This window comes from Hylobates moloch, unplaced genomic scaffold, assembly GCF_009828535.3.
Source record: "Hylobates moloch isolate HMO894 unplaced genomic scaffold, HMol_V3 SCAFFOLD_2, whole genome shotgun sequence".
Classification (NCBI taxonomy): Eukaryota; Metazoa; Chordata; class Mammalia; order Primates; family Hylobatidae; genus Hylobates; species Hylobates moloch.
This window is the reverse complement of record NW_026652277.1, coordinates 68,652,972-68,671,138: the sequence shown is the minus strand read 5'-3', so window position 1 is coordinate 68,671,138 and position 18,167 is coordinate 68,652,972. Positions and strand designations below refer to the sequence as shown.

Here is an 18,167-nt window from a genome sequence, read left to right as displayed (position 1 = left end):
TGTGTCTATAAGTTTGTGTGAGGGAGTTGGTTCTGCCACTCTTTCTGGTCATCAAGGCCCTGCACTTTTGAGAACTGTGAATTCAGTATAGTTTGTCTTCCTGTCTTTTTTGTTCTTTATTTTTTTAACTCACATTTTTTGAGCACATACTAGGTGCCAAGCACTTCACATGCAATAATAACAATATCCAACATTCGTTGAGTGCTACTATAAATCAGACATTATTCTAAATGGTTTAAATATAGGAACTCATTCATGCTCACAACAGCCCAATGCAGCTGGAATTACTGTTATCCCCATTTACAGACAGAAGGAACCCAGAGGGTTTAAATAACTCATACAAGGTCCCATAGCTAGGAAGTGTAATGTGCACAATTTTGGAAATGCTATCTGAGAGGAACCACGGGACCGAAGTGCAAATTAGCAGTGAACTAGGGGGACAAGCAAGACTTTCTGGGCTGTTACTATCTCCTTCTCCAAAGTCTTACAGTGACAGAAGCATGTGCTTTATAAACATCATCCAAAACTTAATGGCAGAATAAGAGCTACCAGCGCTACCATTATCAAGGGTGGGCAGTGAAGTGCTATTTTGGGACAAGCGAGCCTGACCCTGAAATTTTATCTCATAGGTGATTACAGATTTGTGGGTAGAGTCCTTTAGTATTCAGAGGATCTGAATTTGAATTCAGAGGACCTGAATTCTAAATCCAATACGTAACCTTGGACAAGTAACTTACACTTTCTAAGTCTCCATTTTCTCATGAATTAAGAGGGCTATCATGCTAACACTACCACATGGAATTGCTATCAAGCTCAGGGAGCCACACTATGAGAAAATGTTTTATAAACTGAAGAATGTTATGCAAATGTGTGCTATCATTTGTTTTACATTGAAATGTGCTTATTCTGAGGGAATACTTTCTACACAGATATAGGATTCACTGCTGGCACTTCCTAAGAAAAAGCACCTCTGATTACTCTTGCGTGTGGCTTCCATTACACTCTAAGACACTGTAGCTTGATTTTAGTGCGAGCTATTTACTCTGTCCTTGACCAGAAACCACTAGCAATTTTCATTTCTGATATTCCAAAGAAATCTTAATCTTGGACAATCCAAACCAGCCCCTGGACATCTCTGTATCATCAAGATGGCTTGAAAGGGCCCACCTATCACAGAAAAGTAAATAAGCATCCAGTGATTGAGGTACTTATGCTGAAAACACCTCGCATGTTTAGAAGAAAACCTTTTCTTCTAAACTTCACATGGTTCGAAAATATGTAAACATAACGAATCATAGGCATTCAAAATATTAAAGTTAATTTAAAATTTGAGATAAGACAAATGATTTTGCAAAGTAATAGAGCACCTAAAAAGCATTTTACAGAAAGCTAAGCAAATCTGAATTTGCCCTTAGGATTATTAGAAAATAGAATAACTCTAGAGCCCAACTCATGTTTTTTCCTCAGATCAAAATTATTATACATCTATAGACTTGGAGCGCAAAGGTCAAAAATAAAAAGCTTTGAAGGCCATGGGGAAGAATGGAAGGTATTATGGCTAATACCTTCTTGGTTCCATTTCTCCATTATTCCATCTATTTCCCTCCCTTAACCAAGTGATTCAGAGTGTGAATCCCAGTTCAAAGCTAGTTGGTGAGTCTTTCTCAGTCTGAATTTCCTTACCTATAAATTGGGGGCAATAAACCTTCCTCAAAGTTTTATTGAGGGGATGGAATGAGATAACATAAGTAAAAACATATCTGGCCTAAAGTCCTTAATAAATGCTGTCTCCTTTAACCCTGTTTCTGTAATCAATCTCATCTCAATCTCTTCCCATATTTTGGAATATTCTTCTGGTCTTCAGGACACAGTATTTCCCTGGCAATTTGCAATCTTCTTTAAAGGGGGGTTTTGAGTAGTCAAAGCCCCTCCATGGTTACAGAGCAAAGCTCTTTACCACAAACATTCCAAATGATGCTAATAAAGCCTATTCTCTCTGTCATGGTGAGACTTTGGAGAATTTAGGAATCAATAATGTCCTGTAAGGTCTTGCTCGCCCTCCCATAGGTTATCTTTCAAAGCGGACTATATTCTAATTTGTCTCAGAAGCCACTTACAGATATAACTTTCACAAAGTTCCCCAACACATTTTATTTATAGTTCCCAACAGGATCATCCCTTTCTGAAATGAGTTCCATAAATATAAAAATCTCTAGACTAAGAGTAGTGATGATAAATATCTCTAGACTAAAAGTAGTGATGATAAATATAATCAACCTATTCTACTACTCACAATTTTCAGAATTGATTTGGACATAGTTAACTCTTGTTTCCCTTTTAACTCTTTTATTTGTGTTATTTTGTTATGCTTGTTATTGCTTACTTCCATTTTCTATACATGTGACAATATACATTATCATCAGCCACAAGGCACAAAAATGATTCTAACATTCACATGCTGGAGCAATCAAGAAGACCCAAGAAAAACAACTGATTAGAAGAATGAAAGGGGCCAACACTATCAGATATTATAAAAAGCCAAAAGGCACAGAAAACTGGAAATCTCCTTGTGATCTTACTTAACCTTCTGTTCCCATAGAAAATAAGAGCTTAACACTTTTTCCCCCAGCTCGCTTAGGGTATAATTGACAAATAAAAGGTGTACCTATTAATAGTGTACAATGAGTTTTGATATATCTAGACAGTATAAAATAATCAAATCAAGCGAATTGATATATCCATCACTTCACATACTTTTTTGTGTGTGTGGTGAGAACATTGAAGGTCTCTTAGCAATTTTCAAGTACACAAACATTATTATTAACTATAATCACCAGGATGTTCAAGAGATCACCAGAACTGATTGATCCTGTCTAACTGAACCTTCATACCCTTTGAATAATTTTCTTTACCCCCATTACCCCCATCACCACCCCCAGCAATCACCCTTCTACTCTCTGCTCCTGTGAGTTCAACGTTTTTAGAGTCCACACATAAGTGAGATCATGCAGTATTTGTTCTGCTGTAACTGACTTATTTCACTTGGCATAATGTCTTTTAGATTCACCCATGTTGTTACAAATTATAGGATTTCTTTCTTTTTTAAGGCTGAATAGTGTTAACCTTTATTTTAGATTCAGGGACTACATGTGCATTACCTGGGTGTATTATGTGATGCTGAGGTTTGGAATGTGATTGATCCCATCAACAAAGTACTGAGTAGAATACCCAAGAGTTAGTTTTTCAACCCTTGCCCTCTTCCCTCTCCCCCTCCTCTAGTAGTCCCCAGTGTCTATTGTTGCTATCTTTATGTCCATGTGACAACATGCAGTATTTGGTTTTCTCTTCCTGCATTAATTCACTTAGGATAATGGCCTCCAGCTACATCCATGTTTCTACAAGGGACATGGTTTCATTCTTTTTTTATGGCTGCATAGTATCCCATGATATATATGTACCACATTTTCTTTATCCAATCCACCAGTGATGGGCACCTATGTTAGTTGCAAGATTTTGCTATTGTGAATAGTGCTGTGATGTACATATGAGTGCACGTGCCTTTCTAGCAAAGTGGTTTATCTTCTTTGGGATATATACTCAGTAATGGAAATACTAGGTCAAATGGTAGTTATGTTTTCAGTTCTCTGAGAAATTTCCAAACTGCTTTCCACAGTAGCTGCACAAATTTATATTCCCACAACAACATATGTGTTCCCTTTTCCCTGCCACTTTGCCAGCATCTGTTGTTTTTGACTTTTTAGTGATAGCTATTCTGACTGGTGTGAGAGAGTATCTCATTTTCATTCCAAGCTTTTTAAAGACTAAATAGTATACAACACATTATCTTTCTCTATTCATCCATTAATAGATACTTAGGTTGATTCCACATCTTGGCTATTGTGAATAATGCTGCAATGAACATGGGAGTGCAGATATATCTTTGACATACTGATTTCAATTTTTTTGGATATATACCCACCAACAGACACCTTCTTGGTCATAACAATCAAACAAGCAAGTCACTCTGCTAAAGTGCTTTGCTTTGGATTAAATGTTACTGCTGCCCCTTTCTATCACGGAGGGAAGCAACAGAACAAACATAAAAATATTTTCTTTTTTCTCCATAGGTTGTTAGGGTAGAGGTGGTGTTTGGTTACATAAGTAAGTTCTTTAGTGGTGATTTGTGAGATTTTGGTGCACCCATCACCCAAGCAGTATACACTGCACCATATTTGTAATCTTTTATCCTTCACCCCCTCCCACCCTTCCCCCTAAGACTCCAAAGTCCATTGTATTTTTCTTATGCCTTTGCATCCTCATAGCTTAGCTCCCATATATCAGTGAGAACATACAATGTTTGGTTTTCCATTCCTGAGTTACTTCACTTAGGATGATAGTCTTCAATCTCATCCAGGTAGCTGCAAATGCTGTTAATTCATTCCTTTTTATGGCTGAATAGTACTCCATCATATATATATATATATACACACACACACAGACACACACATATACATATGATGGAATATTACTATATTATATATATATATATATCACAGTTTCTTTATCCACTCGTTGATTGACGGGCATTTTGGTTGCTTCCACAATTTTGCAATTGCAATTGTGCTACTATAAATATGCATGTGCAAGTATATTTTTCGTATAATGACTCCTTTTTTTCCCTCTGGGTAGATACCCAGTAGTGGGATTGCTGGATCAAATGGTAGTTCTACTTTTAGTTCTTTAAGGCATCTCCACACTGTTTTCCATAGTGGTTATACTAGTTTACATTCCCATCAGCAGTGTAGAAGGGTTCCCTCATCACTGCATCCATGCCAACATCTACTGGTTTTTTATTTTTTTATTATGGCCATTCTTGCAGGAGCAAGGTGCTATTGCATGGTGGTTTGATTTGCATTTCCCTAATCATTAGTGATGTTGAGCATTTTTTCATATGTTTGTTGGTCATTTGCATATCTTCTTTTAGGAATTGTCTATTCATGTCCTTACCCCACTTTCTGATGGGGTTGTTTGTTTTATTCTTGCTGATTTGTTTGACTTCATTGTAGATTCTGGATATTAGCCCTTTGTCAGATGTATAGATTGTGAAGATTTTCTCCCACTCTGTGGGTTGAGAACAGACATAAAAATATTTTCTTATAACAGGTCTACAGAGAGAGAGTCTTTATTATTTGATATGAAATACCACTACCCACACCATCAGCATACATATTTGCATATATGTTGCAATCATTAATCTAAAGTCAAATTATCTCTGCTAAAAATTCTTCTCATTAAATTTCATCCCACAAAATAAGGACATCCAGGTATTCCAACACAAGAGGATTGATTATTGGAATCATCATGAATGTTGCTTGCCACTCATTTCCACTTCCAGGTAGCATTGCCCATGGTAGATCTGCACTTTCTGCTTGACTTAAGGCCCTATGACTTGCTCTGGACCTTGAGTGATAGTGGAAGTGATAGGGATTTCTGTGCTTAACATTCATGTGTCAGTGTGGTGAGAAATGCTTGGGTACCCTTGTCCCTCAGCATTCAGTAAGCAGCAGCATTCAGGATGATGAAGCTCCATCATGCTGAGTCACTGTGTGACTCTGATGAGTAGAGGCTCTCTGCCAACCCACAGTGATGCCTACCATATTCTCCTTTGAACTCTAATTTTTTAAAACTCCCATACTAGATTATAAGCTCTTTGACAACAAGGACCAGACCTATATTTTATACTTTGCATTAAGCATAGCACCTATAGACAGCAGAAGCTCGAAACTATTTGCTGAATAACTAAACATATTGACCACAGATATCAACCCTACCAAGCAATTACATATATTTTTATACTCTACAAAAACATATACTTCTCTTATTAAACTATTATTCCTGCTAAGATAATCGTTGAACTTGTCATTCTGTGCAAACCAAGTATTTTCACCTTGAGCAGAAAATACGTAGGTTTTCCAATATAATAGGAACAAAGTGAAAAAGACAAATATTTATCATGTAGGTGAGGAGATTTCACACATTAGGGCAGACACACTGACTCCTTATAATGCAAATTATTTTTCAGTGTTAGTGAAGGCCTAAGCTCAATCCAGTTACTTGTGATTATGGTGACATATACCCATTCTGACACACAGTAAGCTAGGTAACCAAAATGATAATAATAAAAATAATGACTTGGGTGAAAACAATTGTTTTTCACTCTATTGGTTTATTTTTCTCCAGTGACTGTTTACATTTTGACCAATGGTGCCTTTTTATGTTGTGAAACAGAACTTCTAAACTTGCGTGTTGCTGTCAAATAAAGACAACGTCTTTATTCCTTTGTCTATTTGTGTTTATTGCTTTATAATAACAGATCTACCATCTCCTGGGTTTAAGTCTCTTCTAAGCAGCTGGATCTGTTCAATCTATTTCTTATCAGCTGAGGATTAGACTAATAAAACTTCAGTTAAGATACCCTTTTCCAAGTAATTTGTTAACATACTTGATATATTTGATTAGCTGTGTCCCCTCCACAGAGTCACTCCATAGAAATCCTACTGTAACAATCACAGATGCAGAATCCTTTTATTTTCCCAAATATTTTGTAAGAATTCTAGTATAGCTAGTCAACATTTAGAAATAACATCTTCCAAAAGATTCTCGTGCTTTTATTTTCATATCATCTTAATTACTCATAATACTTTCCATGACTACTATTTTAATATGTTTAGTTTATTAAAATTTGTATAATGAAATCCAGGCAAAATTGTATTTTAAATCTAAACAATTCCTCAAAGTTCTCCTAAATGTTTTTGGTAATGATAATTAAAACAACCAATTGGAAAAATCCTATGCTCAAATTCTCCTTTTTACACATTTATCTGTGAGCAAACAAATGCTACTACATAATTCACCTTTCCTTCTCTTCTTTTGAGGAAATAGAAATGTATTTCCCTTTTTAATGACAGAGTTTTTATTTTAACTTGGATAAATAAAATAAAAGTGTGAAGAAATTTTCTTTCCCTACATTTTGAAATTTTAATTAAAATGTCCCAGCTGATCTATCTGCTAATGATTATTTGGACAATGATGCAGAGAATCCTTTTTCTCAAAGGAATGAACACCTTTTAAGCCAAGAACAGCTTTGGGTCCAGATGTTACTGTTGTTCGTTCTTACCATTAATCACCAAACATTGCAGTAGGACCCACCATGGATATTATTCAAACAGAGACTCAATTAAATTCAGAGACAGTCCGTTTAATCTTCATCAGCTCAAACAATGGCAACTTCATTTTTCTCAACCAAATGTTGAGCCAGAGAGGAGAAACTTCAGAGATTTTCATTTCATTCAATATTGTTATAAAGTAACTGGATTTACAGTTTGACTTTGGACAAAGGAGAGCCACAGCATTCTGCTAGAAAGCAGTACAACAGGGAAGGTGAAGCATCCTGCACCAGTAAGCACAAGGTGTAGTAATTTGTGTTAAAAAAGATTCATTTGCTTCCTTAAATGCTGTAATAACTTAAGAAAGAAGTAAGGTATTCGTTCTGACTCTGCCATGTGAAGATCGATGTAGGGCAGGAAAAGGAGGCAGAAAATTAGAATGAGAGGAGAAAGGGAAACACCTCTAACTCTTACACTGTTTGCTTCATCTAAACCAAGGGGGGAAATGGCTCCTGAGATGGCCCCTGCTAGAAAGCAGCCTGTGGGTGTGATGAATGAGACGCCTATAATTAAGCACAGCGTCACACTACTAGAGACCTTTCTTACTGTGGTCATGATATTGACATTGACATTTTTTTTAAGGTGAGTAAATACCAAAGGAGTACTAACTAGATGTCTTTACCCATTAGTTTGGATCATGACTGCTTTCTCTAATGATCTCAACTGGGATAATAAAATCTTACTTGGAAACCCTTTCCTAACCATCTCTGTATTAGTCAGGGTTTTACAGAGAATAGAGAAGACAGAGAAGATATATATAGATATAGATATAGATATAGATATAGATATAGATATAGATATAGATATATTTCCTATAGAGAGAGATATTTTCCAACTATCTATCTATATCTATATATGTGTTATATATACATATTATACATATACATATCTAGAGATGGAGAGAAAAGCAGAGAGAGACAGAGAAAGAGGAAGAGAAATATACAGAGCAAGACAGAGATATTCTTTTAAAATAAGAAATCAGCTCACAGGATGATTGAGGCTGAAAAGTTCCAAGATCTGCAGCCAGCAAGCTGGAGACTCAGGAGAGCCAATCTGTAGTTACAGTCTGAAAGCCAGCAGACTCATGACCCCAAAAGAACCGATTTTTCCATTCGAATCCAAAGGCAGAAAAAGGCCAATGTTCTAGTTCAAGCAAGCAGGCAGGAGGAGTTCCCTCTTACTCAGGGGAGGGGAGGTCTTCCTGTTCTGGTCAGACCTTTAATTGATTGAATAAGGCCCACCCACATTAGGGAGACAATCTGATTTACCCAGTCTAACTATTCAAATGTTAGGCTCACAAGCATGCCCTCACAGACAAGTCAACAATAATGTTTGACCAAATATCTGGGCACTCCATGGCCCAGTCAAGTTAACACATAAATTAACCAGCACAATCTCCTAATACCCTGGGCAAGTTCCAGGTAGTAGTAAGTCTCCCTACATGAACAACCTGTAGATCATGGGATAGAAGAGGGGATCTGATGAAACTTTAAGGGTATTAGTGCTTTCTTTCTAACCCATTCCTAAAGCAACAAGGCTTTGGCAAAAGGATATGAGTGATCCTATTAAATATAAGAGCAATAATAATAATAGAAAACACATATATGAAACTTACCATGTGCCAGGCATTGTGTTAAGTGCATTTTATGAGCTCCATCTATGCTCACAATGACTCTTTGAGGTGGATGAATAAACTGAGGCACAGAGAGGCTAGGTAATTTCCCCAAGGTCACAAAGCTAGAAAGTGATAGAGTTGGAAGTCTCATCCAAACTGTCTGGCTCCAGAAGTCCCATAGACTATTCCTCTTTTTGATGAGCATTCATTGAATGCTCATGAATTGATGCTGAGCAGGACAAATTTCTGCTTTACAGGCATGAAATCATGGTCCAGTGGGGAGCAGAATTAACAAAGGCTGTGATGCCTATAGAATGAATCACTCACTTTGCTCCAGGGACGAGGAGGACCTCACCATCTGGGAGATTTGTAATGTAGGAATAAAATTTATGGACCATCCAGTCCAAATTCCATCCTTGCCCCTCTCTCCATTTGGCTGAGCTCACCTCACAGAGGGGGTGGCACTAGAGCAGGGCCTTTAAGTTACACCTCTCTGGCCTGGTTGGTCTAACTACTACCACCTGACTTATCCACAACTACTAAGCCCTTTCTAGTCTATTCTCCAACCAGCCTCCAGAGGTATCTTCGCAAAACAAAAGCCCAAGTCAGTGGTATGCACCACATTCCCCTGATGAAAGCCCTTCCATAGGTTTCCATTGTTCCTGACCAAGGTGCTTGAATCCAAGGATGAGCCTCTTCTCCCTTCCAGACTCATCTTACCCACTGCACTCTCCTCTGCTCCATCTGGTTAAGCCACCAGCCCTCTTTCAGTCTTTGTCCTTACCATGCCCCCTCTCTCCTGCCTCCATTGCTCATGAGGCTCCCTCTGTCTGGATAATTTGTCCCAGAAGAGTTTCTGACTACCATCACAACCTTTCTGTCCTTTTTTCTCAAGGTAGAGTCTATTTGACTTCTGCAGCCATTAGAGCCCCCAAGGATCTCAAGCATCTTTTCCTTGGGAGAGACTCCTGACCTCTCTAACTAGGTCAGATCCCCTTACCATGAGCCTTCCTGGCATCATAGGTCTCTTCTTTACAGTACCTGTCACAGTTTCAATCTTACATCTGTGGTAGGTGTGGAGCCCTAATAAGACAGAGCTCCACGTGGGGGTGAACAACGGTTCTGAGAAATGGCTAATGACAGACAACCTGCTGGCACAACATCCTGTTGCCAAACACCTCACTCTGCATGTAGCCTCTCCAGCATAATGCTATAAAACTTCCCACCAGCCCCTGTCTCTTTGCAGACAGCCCCTTCTCTGCTGTGCTGCCCATTGTACCCTTGCAACGTAGCTTCTTACCTTCTCTAATACATTTGCCTTACTTTATCCATGACTGTCTTGATAAATTCTTGGACTGCCTGTGACACCAGCCCCAGTCAGTGGCATCCATGACAGTAGATCAATAAGATCCCAGAGGCCAAGAACAGAATCTCCTTTTGCCACTGTAGTATAATAAACAGTAAACTTTGTCTTTATTTCCAGTTCTTGGCACAGAGCTCCTGAAACCCTTGGAATCTGCTGAGGGATGAGTGTGTTATGTGTGCTAATGAGATGGTTCACTGTAGGGGCCCCTAGATAGCTTCAGGAGGGGGGCTGGTCCCTAGAAATACCAATTCATGATTAGAGAGTTAGAACTTCCAGGCCCACTCTCTAAGTTTCAGGGAAGAGAGAGAACCTGAAGATTGAACTCAATCACCACTGGCCAGTGATTTAACCAGTCATGTCTATGTAATGAAATCTCCATGGAAACCCCTAAACCACAGGGTTTGGAGAGCCTCTGGTTTGCTGAACTGAGGAGTTGCTGTGTCCTGAGAGGGCGTAAAAACTCTGTGTCACCACCTACCCCCTACACCTTGCCCTGTGTGTCTCCTCTATTTCACCATTCCTGAGTTGTATTCTTTATTATATACCAGTAAACGTAAGTAAAGCATTTTCCTGAGTTCTGTGTCATTCTACAGAATTATCAAAACAGAGGGAAGTTGTGGGAATCCTTGGATTCATAGCTAATTGGTCAGAAGTACAGGTGGTTCCTGGGACTTGCAACTAGCATCTAAAGTAGGAACAGTCTTGAAGGCCTAGACCCTTAACCTGTATGGTCCATACTAATTCTGGAAGTTAATGTCAGAATCAAATTGAATTGTTGGACACCTAGCTGATGTTAAGAGAATCGGAGCCTTACACTGTATGCCCAGCCCGTTGCCTGAAAATAGCAAACAGACAGTAAAAATACCATCTGAATCAATGGATGACAGCGTAGCAATCTTGAAGAAGAAAAAATATGAACAAAATCACTGAAGCAAGAAAGGGCATAGCATATATAAGGAATCATGAGAAACCAAGACAATAAGTTAGATCTAGAACTAGAATGATGCAGAGACAGGACTAAGAATATTGGTTAGGGCCATATGGTACAGGGCTAGAAATTCCAACTTAAGGAGTACAGGCTTTCAATTCCACAGGCAATGGGAAGCCATCATGGGGCTTTTGAGCATGAGAGGTGGGATCAGAAATGTGGTTTAGAACAATGATTTCAGACATGGTTGCACATTGGATTCATCTGGACAGTTATTAAAAAATGTTGACACCCGGGTCCAATCCCAAGGGGTTCTGATTTAATTGGTGTTAACCATGACCTGAGCATCATATGTTTTAAGAACTCCTTGGGTGATTCAGGTATGAAACAAAGTTTGAGAACCATCACTTTATAAAAATTATCTGGAATCTGTGTTTTTATTACATTGGAGAGGGCCACGCTGATGGCAGAGTAAATCGCACAGGAAGCTATCTTAATGCAAGCAGAGTGCATCTAGGGCAGATCTCGTTCACAGAAGGGATGGTCGCTTCTGAAAAAAATGCTGCCAGGGTCATATGTCAGGCCGAGATGGCTAATTGGACATGAGAAATAAAGAAAACTGGAAAATGATTCCCGGGTTCCCAGCTGGGGCAACAGCACAGGTGGCCCTGGGATAAACTAGCAAATTAACAGAGAAAGGAAACAGAAGAAGAGGAGTAGGGGTGGGAAAAAGAGAAGAGAGGAAGCCAAGCCAACCCCTGTCAATGTGGCCTTCACCTTCTTCCTCCACTCCAGATCTGCCGGCATTAAGTCAACATCAGTGTCAACAGCTCTGCCAGGAACCAGAGAAATTCAACAGATTCAGGCTGCCACAGGAAAACCGGACAGCTATTCCACCGTGGATGGCCCTCTCCTGGGACCTCTCTGCCTGAAGAGTCCCAATATAGAATTCTTCCCAGGAGGACTTCAGCTAGTTTCAGCTGTCAACAATCCCTGCAAAGAAAGAGAGGGGCACAGTTAAGAAGTGAGGATCCAATCACTGCATGCCTCATAGATCAGTCTCCACCTTGACTGTTTGAATTGCATCCCCAAGCAAATGGGAAGCCAGTGCAGAACCCAGAGCACAGATGCAACGTGCTCACCAGGAACATGAATGAGCTGTGAGGTTCCCCTTTTTAATTCCTCATCTGATAACAAGCTTGCAGTCCCCTGATCAATATTTCCAGCACACTGCTGTGCACCCCACTGGGCATCCTTTGTTGTCTATTACTCTTTTTAAGGAAATAATTACCCATGCACACACTCATGTAAAAATTATTTATAGTTTATTCTTTCTCTCCCAAAATGAAACAATTAAAGACGTTTTTAAAACAACATAAAAGATTTGTCTCTGCCCTTTACAGTAAAAGCTTGTCAGGAAAAGTTGCAGTTTTGTAAAAGTAAGGTTTGATCCCCTAGGATCTGTAAGCAGAGGCTGTGAAAGTGAAAAAGATGTGGCAGAGTGTAATTCAGTATAATGACTGGAGGACAAAATACACTGTCACGTGTCTGAATAACCTTCGAAATGGCCAGCTTTAGCAAAAATGCAGCCCGATCTACCTCTTCTCTGCCTGGTAGATACAAGAAAAGCACCAGGCCACTCAGCAATTCTTTGAGAGCCATAAGCTGAAAAGCGGCTTCTTGACACATTTTCTCTTGAGGGTGGGGCATGTACTATTGTGATGCCAACATGCTGGCCATAGGGAACTCAGGGACTTTCTCCCCATTTAGTAGTTATTTATGATGTCTCTTAGGAACTTATGGGAGCAATTTTCTGCAGTCCCTTTGCCTGATTCCCTCCCTTTCTTTCCACAAAGGATAGCAATGTCCAGCCTGGAGCCGCCGAGTGGAGTCTACCCTCTGGTCACCAGTCTTATCCCCTAAACATTCTTCTTGGGGCAAGTTAGAGAACTCTGATGATTCTTTTACTAAGCAGTGGCTCTGGATCCAAAGTCTGATTCTGCTATTTACCAACTCTGCCCTTGAGCAAGTGCTGACCCTCTCTGTACTTCGGTTTCATCCATAAAATATGTTAATAATAGTATCTAGCATAGGATTAAGACAGGCATGTGCCATTCCTGGCACATAGCAATTGTCCCCAATCTGCTGGGTGCTGTCACAATTTTTTTAAGAAGCAGTATAGTTTCACGACTAAGAGCATGAACGCCACAGCCAGCCTGCTTGGGTTCAAATCCTGGCTCCACCACTTCTTGGCTATGTGATTTAAGACACATTGCTGAACTTCTCAGTGCCTCTACGTTATTTAATCTTAAAAAAAAAGAATAGTATCTATCATCAATGATTGTTAAGTTAATTTTACATTTACACAAACATCATAATAAAAACAATGCTTAACAAATAGTAAATAATAAATCTGTCAGCATTTTGTTATTATAATAATTACTCTGGTTTAGGAGGACAATATATACTAAGCAGTAAAGCATCAGTTCATACAATGAGAAGTTTTGAGTCATCTCTCTGATATGCAGGAAGAGCTGTGAATTTTTTTTTTTTTTGAGACGGAGTCTCGCTCTGTCGCCCAGGCTGGAGTGCAGTGGCGCAATCTCGGCTCACTGCAAGCTCCGCCTCCCGGGTTCACGCCATTCTCCTGCCTCAGCCTCCCGAGTAGCTGGGACTGCAGGCGCCCGCCAGAGCTGTGAATTTTTACATGATGACTCTTCCTTCCAGATCTCTGGACTTCACTTTCCTCAACTGTAAAAGGGGATAATAAGATAACATATCTCCTACTTTGCAATGTTATTTCAAAAATTAGAAATTAGGCTCTTAGAGAACTGTATCAAGGAACTGAGGCAGCTTCTTGCCTATGTCCTATCCTGACCCTATCACCTCTGGAGTCTGGCCAAGGGAAGTATGTACACAAGGGGTTCAGCCAGATACAAAACTAAGTGCCTTTTTATAACAGGCTTGGCGGCACAGATAGTCCACTACAGAAAAATCTGAAGTGGGTGGTATGTGGAATGCAGCCCAAACCATATCACCTGAGGGGGTAGGGGGGTTCTGTTTTCCTGCATCAAAGGCTCCCTGCCCTTCTGCCCAAAAAGCCAGGCCCCACTTATCACCTTGCCGCCAACATGGGTGCAGTGTAAGGGAAAGTGGGAAAGGGTGGGCAGTGTCTGGGTTCAGGACGTGAAGGAAGAGGGAGTTCATTGCATCATCCCATGATACCAAAATGCAGAAGCATAACCCACAAACAGAGCATAGTTCCCATTTGTATTGCCTCTGACCTTGGAGTGAAGCTAATAATGGAAATAGACAGAGGGGGCTCTGGATGGATCTCTCCTCCTTTATGGGGCAAGCCCGAAATAAGGGACGAAAAGCGGCAATATTTCCCCTTCATCAAGAGTTTGTCAGATCCTATGGAATATTTAGAACATACTTACGTCAAACAATTATTTGTTGTTTACTTAAAATTCCAATTTAACTGGGCCCTTTGTATTTTTGTTTGCTAACTCTGGCAACCCTAGACATGTAGAATAAGTGTATATGCACACACACACACACTTATCTCTTCTTAGGTCATAGACTCACTACATAAAATGTATGTCTTCATAGTGGGAATAGTTTACACTGTCTTCAGAGCAGAATGCATCTTTAAAATTAGTCTGGCATCATCCTTGTTGCTATACATTTGCAAAACACCAACTTCGAAGAGTCACTTCAAATCTTGCATTATTTCATGGCTTTCACTGAATGATTGGACTAATATGCGGATGTCTTGGATTTAGATGATGCAATGCACTTTTGACACTAACTACCAAAGTTAGATCAGACTTCACAAGTTAGTGCAGTCCTGCACAAGACTGCCCTCACTTCACACTTTGGCCACAAGCTCCAGGGTTGCCAGGCCACCCACACTTCTGACCAACTGGCTATAGACTTGAAGATTCCCACTACTCTCACAGGTTCAGTGCTACAATGACTCATAGAACTCAGGAAAGTGCTAGACTTAAAATTATACCTTTATTATAAAGGATACAAATCAAGACAAACCAAATGAAGAGAGGCACTGGGCAAGGTCTAGGAGAGTCTGAGATGTTGATATATGATTCCTAACCAGGGAAGTTCACCAGAGCCTGGCCGTAATTATTGGCCACAGGATTGTACTCAAATTCCAGCCCTTCCTTCCTTTCCCAAGGTCAGGTGGCTTGGCTGATATCACTTGGCCCAAAGCCCTGACCCTCTAATCATAGGGTAGGTCTTTCTGGCATGGCCAGGACCACTGCTGAAACTAGTGGCCCAAGGTGAGTCGCCTCATGAGCATAAGCTCAAGTGTGGTTCCCAGTGGTGCCCACGAATAACAAAGACATTCTTATCACTTGGAAAATTCCAAGGTCTTAAAAACTCCCTCCCAGGAGCCCAGGACAAAGACTAAAGAATTTTTTTGTTGTTTGTTTATGTGTTTGTTTGTTTATACAACAGATGGGAAGCTCATAAGTGACATTTTAAAATGGTTTTCTTTCAACTATCCTTCTTCATAAGGCAAGCTCAAAAGGATATTAAATTGAAAACTTTTTCTTAACTGTAGTCATGTTCAACTAAAAATGTAGGCCATTGCAGCATATGGATCTCCACTTTCTAATGTTAATAAGAATCATAACAAATGACAGCAATTTATTGAAAACTTAAAGACACCACACTTTACCTCATTGAAATACACACCAACCCAATTCACAGGAAAAAGAACTGAGAGTTAGAGAGATGAAATATTAACTTGCAGGAAGGTCAGCAAACAAAGGCCCATAGGCGAAATCCAGCTCACCATCTGTTTTTGTTTGGCCTAAGAGCTAAGCATGGTTTTTACATTTTTAAATGATTAAAAGGGGTCAAAAATAATATCTTTTGACATGTAAACATGAGAAGAAATTCCAAGACTATAAATAAAGTGCTATATTTTGAGGGCTGTGTCCCCCCAAAATCCGTAGGTTGAAACCTAATCCCCAATGTAATGGTGTCAGGAGGTGAGACCCTTAGGAGGTGATTAGTTCATGCAGGCATAGTCCTTATGAATGGGATTAGTGTCCTTACACAAAGAGGCCCCAGAGAGCTAACTGGTCCTTTCCACCATGTGAGGACACAGCTAGAGGCTCCATCTACGAAGCAGAGAGTAGGCCCTGAGCAGACACTGCATCTGCCAGAGCCTTGTTCTTGGACTTCCCACCCTCCAGAGCTATGAGAAATAAACTGCTGTTGTTTTTACACTACTCCGTTTATGGTATTTTGTTATAGCAGCCCAAACAGATGAAGACATAAAGTTTTATTGGAACACAGTTATGCCCATTGGTTTATGTGTAGTCTGCAGCTGCTTTCACACAACTCCTACTTTGCAATGTTATTTGCAGAGTCAATGGCAGAGTCAAATGATTGCAACAGAGACTGTGTGGCCCACAAAACCAAAATATTTACAGCTGACCCTTTACAGAAAGTTTGCTGAGCCCTGGCAGAAGGGCCCTTAGCCTTTGGTGGGATTTAAAGCTGAGTTTCTCTGGCTCCAAAGTGAGTAACAGTAGCAAATTTCTTTATTTTGTGTCTACTGTGTCCCAAACACAGTCAAAGCCATGTTTAAAAATCTCATTTTTGCCTCAAAAATTATCAACATTTTTTAGTTAAGAAAACCGAGGTTAGAGACCTTAAGTCACTTACCCAAGGCTACTAAGCTAGCTCTGTGCAGCTCCATGCCCTCATTGCTATTATGCCCATACCTGAACCCCGCTCTACTCCAGAAAAGGACAAAGAGCCTCTTAAATTTAACATTGTCATCTCACCCACTGAAAACTATAGCCCCTAGGTGCCATAATTTTTCTCTTTCTGGTGTAGGAAGAGCAGGAAAACCTAAACTGAGGCTCTGACCCAAAGAAAGACAGGTCAATTTCAGCCAGAAAGACTGAATAGCCCCAAGACCATTCATCCAAATGTTTTTACCTTTTTATTTCACTCTGAGAGCCGGGCTTCAGAAACTTCCAGCTGTCACACATTTGGTGAGAACTCAGAAAAGTAAAACTGATGTGATTGAAGGACTGAAGATAAATATCCCAGGTTCACAACAAAAAAGGCAGGGAAGACATCTATGAATATTTGAAAGATCGTACATCAAAGGAGAAAGGAAATGAGAAAATGCTTGGTGCTATCCGAGGAAAATTGTACACTGATAAAATGGAGCATCAAGAAGCATAAGCTATTCGGAAGCATAGAGAGTGTGCAGCACACTCAGCCCAAAGCAAGATTTCTCGGCCCCTTCAAGAAGGGATGCGGACCCGCCAAACTGGTCAGCCAGCTCCAGAAAACAGAATGTTCCAGTTGGGCTTTACTCCTTTTGTTCTGTTACAGTGCAGGTTCTTTCCTTGAAAACTTCATAATGGCAAGAAAGAGATGGATTGAGAATGGCTGCTTCTTACTTTGTGGAGTAAATGAGACCCTCCCTCAGAATTCACATGAGCAGGTTAGATTGAGGTATGGAAGCATGGAGGCTGCAGAGCACACTCTCCACTCACATGAAGTATCTCTGGTCCCCTGCAGGGCCACTTTGGGATGAGGAGAGGGGAGTGCAATGGTTGTACCTGAGAGAGGAGGGAGGACACTTTGATGCAGTGAGAAATTACAAAGGAAGACATAGAAGAGCCATTGATCAGAGCTATGTTATTGCCCATTGGGATCCCTTGGGCGCGTTTTGGGTCCCACAGAGGAAGAAGATGGGCACAAGTAGATCTACTTCAGGAACCTGAGAGTATGACTGAGATGAGAAGGAAGCTCTTTGCCTGGCCTCTGCTAGGACTCAAGCTCAGATCTGGTGCCCCAAAACCAGAAGCCTTGGGAGTGCACGGAGATGTCACCCTCCGTGTGAACACCAATTTTCTCATGACATCAGAGAACAGCAAAAGTGCTTCACCAAAGGGTCTGCAGCAACAGGTATGGACAGGTAGAAGGCAGCTTCAGAGAGGAAGAAGTTGATGGATAGAAGAAGTGGATGTTAGTGAC

General features: G+C 40.2%; 1 long non-coding RNA gene across 1 annotated transcript in view; it reads right to left on the bottom strand.

Moving 5' to 3' along the window:
- Positions 1 to 11,553: 11,553 nt before the first annotated feature.
- Positions 11,554 to 18,167, bottom strand: part of LOC131381617 (uncharacterized) — a 175,756-nt gene continuing 169,142 nt past the window's right edge. The window contains exon 10 of the long non-coding RNA XR_009210484.1: positions 11,554 to 12,128. This is a non-coding gene — a long non-coding RNA (uncharacterized LOC131381617). The remainder of the gene's footprint in view (positions 12,129 to 18,167) is intronic.